The sequence below is a fragment of the Zootoca vivipara genome, chromosome 2 (assembly GCF_965207765.1).
Source record: "Zootoca vivipara chromosome 2, rZooViv2.hap1.1, whole genome shotgun sequence".
Classification (NCBI taxonomy): domain Eukaryota; kingdom Metazoa; phylum Chordata; class Lepidosauria; order Squamata; family Lacertidae; genus Zootoca; species Zootoca vivipara.
In genome coordinates, this window is record NC_142584.1 from 21,314,554 (window position 1) to 21,323,386 (window position 8,833).

Here is an 8,833-nt window from a genome sequence, read left to right on the forward strand (position 1 = left end):
AAGGACATATGCTCTCTTTTGACTTCAGGACTCTGTGCCCTGTTAAGAGTTGGCCTCAAGATATGCAACTGATATATAATTATGTTTTATGTTACGTGATATTATGCAGAAACGTTGACCTATGCCTGACAAGTATATGTTATTTCCACAAAGGGGGGGGGGCATTTTTGTGTGTAATTGTTTTCATGTTTAATGTATAGTAAGTTATTGTATGGTGGTATTATTCCTTATACGCCCAATGGAGGACTCATGTTTTCTAAAAGATCAGGCTATTGCATAGTCCATTATTGAGATTTAGATCAATTTATGACCACATTTCCTTATCTCACCTGGCACTTTGTAGTGTGCCAGCCTTCTTTTTACCAAGAAGCAGTTTCAGGATTCATGAAACCAGCAGATACAAGAAGGTGTATATGCCTTGATTTACCTGGAATGATTCCTTATAGAATTAAATTGACCAATTTGGACATGTGCCCTTTTCAGAATGGTTTTTATGGGGCTGTATAAATTATAATTGGGTCAGTTCTAATTGGGCAAGTGTATCCAAGGTGCAAGTAGCTTTCTCCCTTTAAGAGTAACTGAGCAACTCCCTACTACAGTGCAAGACCAGAGCCTATAATAAAAAATCCCATAGAAAGCCCAAGGCAAAGGCATCTCTCTCATGACATGTCCAAACCTGTGGCAGCTATGGTGAGTGCCAGGTGACATGGTCAATATGAAAGCCCTAAGGGGATTCACCAGGGATTGTTGCTGCTGTGCCATGATGGAGGTGTGGGACCAGAAAGCTAACTTTTACACCTGAGAACACACAAAAGGCAAACTCCAAGGAAACTGCATTTTTCAGTCATTGGTGGACCTTCCCGGTAAATGTAAGGCATATACCATTTCTTATAAAATGCTTCTCCCAAGCCCCCCTTTGAGCCGCCACCACATACCCCTAGGTTGTGCCAATGTACCACCTAGGAAATGGAGAATACGTCACTGTCGATTATGTGAGGCAATGATTGGTTGTTACACAACAATATTGCCTCAGAGAGGGGGCTGTTATAAAATCATATTGGGGGGGGGGGGTTTGCAGGACACCATTATTAATGAACAGAGAGGGGTGACAGAATTTGACAGCTGCAATACCCAGAATCCTGTTCAATGCCATCTTCCCTGTCTCCCCACCCCTCTAGCTAGGACTCGACCCTGCCTGAAGGAAGGCTTAAGGACAAGCATATGCAACCCTCGCTAAACTCTGCATTTCCCCTTCGCCTAAGGACAAGCATATGCAACCCTCGCCTAGACAATTATCACAGACAATTATCATAAACTCCACCAAGTAACACAGCCCATTTTTATACAGCCTTACCATTTTATACAAACCTTATACAAACTTGCTATGAACTTTTACCTTCTCGTGATTATATGCTTGCTTCTTGTGATTATATGTCTGCTGGCCTTATGTGCCTTAAATGTGAGAAACCCCTCATATCCCTTGAAAGGCGTCCCTCCCTATATGCCTAAGAACCTAACCACAACCTCAGTATTACTCTTGATTAATTAGACTAGTGTTCCTCTGTATTAGAAAATAGGTTTGTTAGTATCTCTTTGTATTAGAAAATCACTGTTTTATATTTTAGAACTGTATACGTCAGGATGTATTAGAAATGTTTTCCATACTTATTTTCTGTGCAACCCTTCTCTGACCCCAAGCCCCCCTGAAACCTCCCCATCACCGTCCCATACCCAACGAAGGAAGACACGGACAATAGAAAGATTAGCTTGACAACTTTATTCAAATTAAACATGCCATAGTCCATCTTTCCGCGGCCTCAAGGAAAACACCTGCCAAAATTACCTCATGGAAATCGTCAGGAAATCGCTCCACTCCTGCGCCCATCTCGAAGGATTGCCCACCTGTCAAAACAAAGGGGAGTACCATCAACGACAGGAGAAGAGAGATTGACATCTCTCCATCTGAAAGGAAAAGTCATCTCCGCACCCAGCTAATCCGATCCCCCACCTGTCGCCCTTGTCTCCCCCTCCCTCCCAGTCCAGAGATTTCCATGCATGAACAGGAGGGTATATAGGGGGACTTCACCATTTCCCGGGGTTCCTTCCTTCTTTCCAGAGGCAGGGACCCTACAGCTGTAGCTTTGCATTCTGCAATAAAGGGATCAGTTTGTTTTTCCTGACAGCATCGTGTGGTCTCTGTCATTTTCCCGGCGGAGCTGAACTTAGTGCAAATTTTGGAGCTTCCGACCCGCGTCTGTCCTTCTTAAAAGGCAACGCATTTTGGGGTACATTTTTCATAACACCGTGTGTCCTACTTTTCAGGGTACAGTTCTCTGTTTGAAGGTACCCCGGTCCATTTTATAAATAAAGCAGGTCACCTGATCCATTTCTATTTAAACTTATTTCAAAATGTGCATCTGTTCATCTGGATTAACAAGTACCAATTTGCAGAAGGAGCTTTTGACTATCAGTGTTCGCCCCTCCTCAGAACCTCCCATGTTTTGATGTGGTGGAAAGATCACCTGAAGTCACAATCCAGAACTCCCTCTCGGAGTTCTATAAAGATTAGTGATGAGGACATCTATGTAAGACAAAGGCCAGCATCTAAAACAAACCTCGCTGGCACGAATTGGATGTTGCTGGAAGGAAAACTCAACTCCCCACTTTCCTTTGAAGTCCTCTTATGCACTTGACTTCGTAGAAATTGGTGTCTATCCTGGTTTGGCCAGACAGCCTGCAGCTTTGTAGCATACATGATCTATGAAACTGATCAAGGAGAGATTGCATAAACGGGACTCTGTGTCTCTTTTCCTAGAAGCTTGCGAGACAGTATCCTCATAAAATCCTTTCCTCCACCCTGATAGAATTGTGGCACACACTCTCGGCTCCAGGCTAATCTTCAGTCTAAGGAAACTGGCTGCACTCTTCAAAGCAAATGGACTGCAACTCAGAAGATCTGAATGCAATTCCTGTCTCCATTACAGACTCCGTATGTGACCTTGATTGAGTCACTTAATCTCCCTGAGCCTTGCTTCCTCAGCTGCTAAATGGGTGTGTTGCCATGTCCTTCAGCTAATCCTTTTTCTGTTTATGTAGCCAACAACTTCTTCGGAGAACAGCCTTTATCTTCTTACTAGATGCACTGATACTGCGTTTAGAATGCAGGAAGAATCCGATCCCTCTAGATTTTGAACATTCCCCTTTAAGTGCAAACCTATACATGAAAGCCATGCAGTGGGGAACTGTAATTAAAAGTTGCATCAACATTACTCATTAGAGAAAAAGCGATAAAGACTTATGAGTCAAGAGGGGAAAAAAACCTCTGCAAGGTAAGTATGAATGTCAGGGCCGTCTTAAGGTCATCGGGTGCCCTGGTGCAGGGATCCCTCGGGCGCCCCCCCTTTTAAAAAAAGTAAAACTCTTACCTGGCGTGTCGGGTGGCGGGAGCCTCACGGCGGCCCCCGCACCTCACAGCAGGGCCGCGCTGTGCCGGAGGCCGCCTGCCTGTCCGATGCCGCTGGATTGAGTGGGGGAGGGGACGCTGCTGCTCCGCGCGGCCTTCCTCCCTTCTCCCAGCGGAGCGGGGTGCCTGGGCAGGCCGGGCCACGCCGGGTTCCTTCCCGCCAACAGGACGCTGCGTTTCATTGGTAGAGGTGCTGCCATGTGGCGTCACCTCTACCAATGAAACGCAGCACTGGGGTGAGGGATGACCCTGGCGCTGCAGAGCGGAACAGGGTTCTAGTGCCCCTGTTCCGCTCGCTTCCCTCCCTGCTCTCGCGGCGCGGCTGGTGGAGGGAAAAGGGAGGCCACCGCGAAGCTCCCCCACTTGCTGGGGCGCCCCTCAGCGCCCCCTGATCGCTCAGGCGGCGTGGTGCATTGCACCACTAGAGTCAATGGGCAAACCGGGCCTGATGAATGTTCCATGTGACTTATTGGCAGCTGACACTTAAAAAAAAAAGGTAACATATAGATATATAGATGCATGGCTAGGCTGCATCTGCAGCAGCACAACCTGACGCCTTCATCTGCCCCAGCTGCAACGAAACATGTCTCTCCCATATTGGTCTCTACAGCCACAGCACACACTGTAACCTTCCAACAGTTTGACTTCACCCCCAAAGGCACACTCCTCCATTGTCTCCCGAGACAGGCAGATCCCAACAACAACATGTAGCATTCCTGTGCTTGGGTACAGTGGCAGAACTGCCTATCCATAGCATGTGACTGGTACATACCCTCCAACAGGTGGTGCTGTGGTCTAAACCACTGAGCCCCTTGGGCTTGCTGATCAGAAGGTCAGCGGTTCGAATCCCTGCAACGGGGTGAACTCCCATTGCTCTGTCCCAGCTCTTGCCAACCTAGCAGCTCGAAAGCACACCAGTGCAAGAAGATAAATACGGTTGGTGCAGCGGGATGGTAAATGACATTTCCGTGTGCTCTGGCTTCTGTCGCGGTGTTCCGTTGCGCCAGAAGCGGTTTAGGCATGCTGGCCACATGACCCAGAAAGCTGTCTGTGGGCAAATGCTGGCTCCCTCGGCCTGAAAGTGAGATGAGTGCTGCACCCCATAGTCGCCTTTGACTGGACTTAACCACCCAGCGGTCCTTTACCTTTACCTTTTTACTCTCCAGCATTTCTCCGATGAAAATAGGGGTGTCCTATTCCATCATTGTCATCATCACCATTTTATTATTTATACCCTACCCATCTGAATGGGTTGCCACAGCCATTCTGGGCAGCTTCCAGCATATATAAAAACATAATAAAACAGTAAACATTACAAAACAAAAACAAAAAACACTTCCCTATCCAGGGCTGCCTTCAGGTGTCTTCTATTTATTTTTTTAAAATCAATTTTTATTAGATTTTCACTTACAAATCAATCATATCAAACCAATTATTCCAAATTATACAAATATATATATATCTATTAAACCAAATATTATGCCAAATTATAAAATTTTTGCTTCCCCATGCTTCACATTCTGAGGGTTCTGAATATCGATAATTGCTGCCATTCTAATCAAAGTTCCAAGTTCTTTCCAGTCCTTTTAATCCAACATAGTCCATATCTTTTCCAACAGTTCTAATAATATTGTTCTCTTCCTCTCATCACAGCTTCTGAAATGTTTTCAGGCGAGATTTACCACAAAGCCTATGTTTCTGTGAGGATTTTTCTGTCCAGCTTCCCCATAAATCCTTGCATTCTTTTTCCAGACTGTTTTTCAGGTGTCTTCTAAAGGTTGTATAGTGACTTTACTCCTTGGCTCAGGGATCACATAACTCCATACCCTCCAACATTTCTCCAATGAAAGTAAGGACATCCTAAGGAAAAGCGGGACATTCTGGGATCAAATCAGACACTGGGACAGCTTCTGTAAATCTGTGACAGTCCCTGGAAAATAGGGACAATTGGAGGGTCTGCTGGTATATTTTCCCCTGGAGATGTAAAGAACCAGGGGAAGGAATTCAATGTCACACAAATTTGAGCGTTCTGTCAGCACAAGACATGTTCGTTCTGAACGAGGTCCAAATCTCACTGAAATGGGCACTTTGGCTCTGGATCTGGGATTTCTCCAAGGCAAATACATCCCCATTATATACATTCCTTCATGACAATGATGATAATAATGTTTTGGAAGGATGGTCCTTAAAAGAAATATTCATTTTCTAGTTCCCAACCAGAGGTTAATAGGAAAAGGGAGAAGGGCAGGTGAAGGTCTGCGGCTGTGAGGAAGAACACAAAACAATTTTATTTGAACACATACGGTGAGAAAGGGGAAGACTTTTCCTGGTTAAGTAGACCGGCCATTTTTATAAGCCTCTCTTAAGTGCATGAAAATTGCTTGTGTTGTAAGCGCAGGCCCAGAATTCACACCTGTAAGCTGGAGCTGCTTCATCCCTTCCGAGAGTTGGGGGTGGCTAAACAGACACAAGACATCTTAGGTCCGTTTCTCTGCAGCTGCTCTAGAAAGGAAACCAAACACTTTCCTTTACACTGGATTACTTTGGAAGAAAGCCGCGTTTGTTCAAGATGGCCTGAATAGTGATTTTTGTTTCAAACGACTGGCTTTGTATCTCTGCCTGCCTCCGAAAGGTCCTGGAGACTCCAAAGCAAAGCAGCTTCACAGGAAATCGTTTGACATATGAGTCAGCTGGACTGAAAATGATGTGCACAGATCTTATAATGAGAGGAGGAGGGGGGAGGAGGAGGAGGAGGAGGAGGAGGAGGAGGAGGAGGAGGAAGAAGAAGAAGAAGAAGAAGAAGAAGAAGAAGAAGAAGAAGAAGAAGAAGAAGAAGAAGAAGAAGAAGAAGAAGAAGAAGAAAGCTAGTTAAGTCTTTGACAAATTGTCCTTATCCCTTCGGCACAACCTGTCAAAAGTCTCCAGGTTCTTCAGAAAATATATATATATATATATATATATATATATATATATATGTGTGTGTGTGTGTGTGTGTGTGTGTGTGTGTGTGTGTGTGTATATATATATATATATATATATATATATATATATATATAATGTAGAAGGTGCATGTTTGTACTTTTACACCTTTCTCCACAACCGCTTGCCTGGTCACCCTCAAATTTGGCCACAACATCAGGGTCACATGTGGGAATGTAACCATCCACTTACATTGGCCAGATGACACACCCAGCACAGGTAAAAACCTGGATTTATGTAAAATAAATTGCGCCCTCCAGTGGACATCCAACAAACAAAGGACAAACATACTCCCACAATCCCTCATGCCCCGGAGACCACGCCTCCAGCAGGGTTTACATACTAGCTCTACTTTACAGCCTACTATGGACTAGGCCTCAGCTCTACAGACTAGGCCTTGGCTCCACTTTACATCCTACAGACTAGGCCTCAGCTCTACTTTACAGACTAGCCCTCGGCTCCACTTTACATCCTACAGACTAGGCCTCGACTAGGCCTCGGCTTCACTTTACAGCCTACAGAGTAGCCCTCGACTATACAGACTATCCCGACTGGAGCCCTGGGTGGGGGGGTCGAGGGAGGAAAGGCCTGAATAGGTCATGGGCTGACCCAGGGTGGGGTGTGTCACAGGGATGGCCCCGGGGGTGGGGGAGGGGGAACGAGATACCTCATGGGTTGCTACAGGATGGGAGTAATCACAGGGATGAGACACAACAATGGGGGGACACATAGTCCGGGGGGGGGGACTATGCGTGCCAAGGCCAGCTAGTTTGCTAATATTTCAGTAGTGCAGATGCTACATGTTGTTTGGCTGACTGCTGGTGAATCTGATGGTTGTAGCATCACCTCTCTAGTATTATAGGTAAGGCAAAATGGATGCAACTTCTGTGGAAGAACACAAGGTTTGTATGCATAAGATCCAAGAGTCCACATGTGGACTCTGCCATCTCCAGTTCAAAGAATCTCAAGTCACGAGGCGAGGGAAAAACTGAGGTCCTAAGAGCCACTCTCCATAAGAGTCATTAGTACTTGGGTAGATAAACAAACGTCCCAAGTAAGGAGAGGGAAGAAATTCAGTTCTCACATTTTCATGAAAACCATACACAAGCTGAAGTGCCAACCATCCTTCAAAATGTTCACTTCTCAAAATTTTGCAGTGCACGTCTCCAGTCAAAGCATGTGCGCAAGAATGTGCATACTATGGGAAAGTGGGCATTAAAAATGCATATCTATGAAAAGAACAGACCAAGATAGATTATATTAGAGGGAAATGCTTTCAAAAATAGGCAAAATGTTTATATATTGGGAGAAATGTGGAGTAAAATACTGACAAATTTTCATGAAGACTTTTTTTTAAAAAAGCAAACAGATGTGGAAATGTTATGAGCTGAACTTCAGACTGGGGGAAAACTGAGAAACTGAGAGAAACCAGGGCCTTTCGATTGGAGAAATGTTGGGATGTCCCTATTTTCATTGGATAAAGGCATGTGTGTGTGATCATGAGATATAACGAAGCATAGCCTGGCTGTTACGATTGTGGGTTGTGACTGTACACATAAATGACACATGGGCAGAGGTTGATCTGAAGCGAAGAAGTTGCAGGCGGGCAGGATTGCGAAGTACTTTCTGGTCCAGGACTTGCCTCCCAGCACCATCTACCCCTTCTGCCTCTTCACGCAAAATTGCCCCACCCACTTTACCGCTGCTCAGTGGCAACCCATCACTTTTGCTACGCCACGCAATGGTTACAGAGTGACACCTGAATTTCTTGTCAACCTCAACCTAGTATACAGGGCCGTCTTCCCCTGGGGGTGCAAGGGGTGCGGGGCACCCGGGCGCCAAATTCGGGGGGGGGCGGGCACCTGCCGCTGAAGCCGCCTAAGCTCTTAACTATCTGTTATGAAATAATAAATAATTTTGATCAAGCTGGAATAACAAAATACATATATACCTAGGTATTCCCGTAATGGATAACTACTGTTTCACTAAAGGACTTTCCACTTTGTGCGCTCATTTACCAAAGATGCGCTGCGGGCAGCTTCCGGCGCCCTCTCTTCGACCCCCTCCTGGTCCTGTCCCAGGGCGCCCAGACACGCGAAGGTGAGAAGCTCCTCGAGGCACCCCCCCCTGGCCCGGGACCCTCCTTCTCTCACTCCCACGATGCTGTGCTCCGATGAGCCGGCTTGAGCACCGATGGAGAGCCACGCTGGGGAAGGGGAAACGTGCACGGCTGCCTACCCTTCCTGGACCCCAAGACAGAGCGGGACAGGCTGCCTCTTGGCTGGTTTCGGGGCTGGCAGGCTGAGGGTCGCTTCTGCTCACCGGCGTGGCAAAAAAATGATTTTTTCCCCCCACTTTGGCGAACTCCTCTGCCCCCTGCTCTAAGGCGTA

At 46.2% G+C, this 8,833-nt stretch overlaps 1 long non-coding RNA gene across 1 annotated transcript; it reads right to left on the minus strand.

Moving 5' to 3' along the window:
- Positions 1–1,762: 1,762 nt before the first annotated feature.
- LOC148686766 (uncharacterized) lies at positions 1,763–2,304 on the minus strand. Its single transcript, XR_015947981.1, has 2 exons — positions 2,087–2,304; positions 1,763–1,902 (listed from the first exon to the last, which is right to left on the minus strand). It is a non-coding gene; the product is annotated as an uncharacterized LOC148686766 (long non-coding RNA).
- Between the last annotated feature and the right edge of the window lie 6,529 nt (positions 2,305–8,833).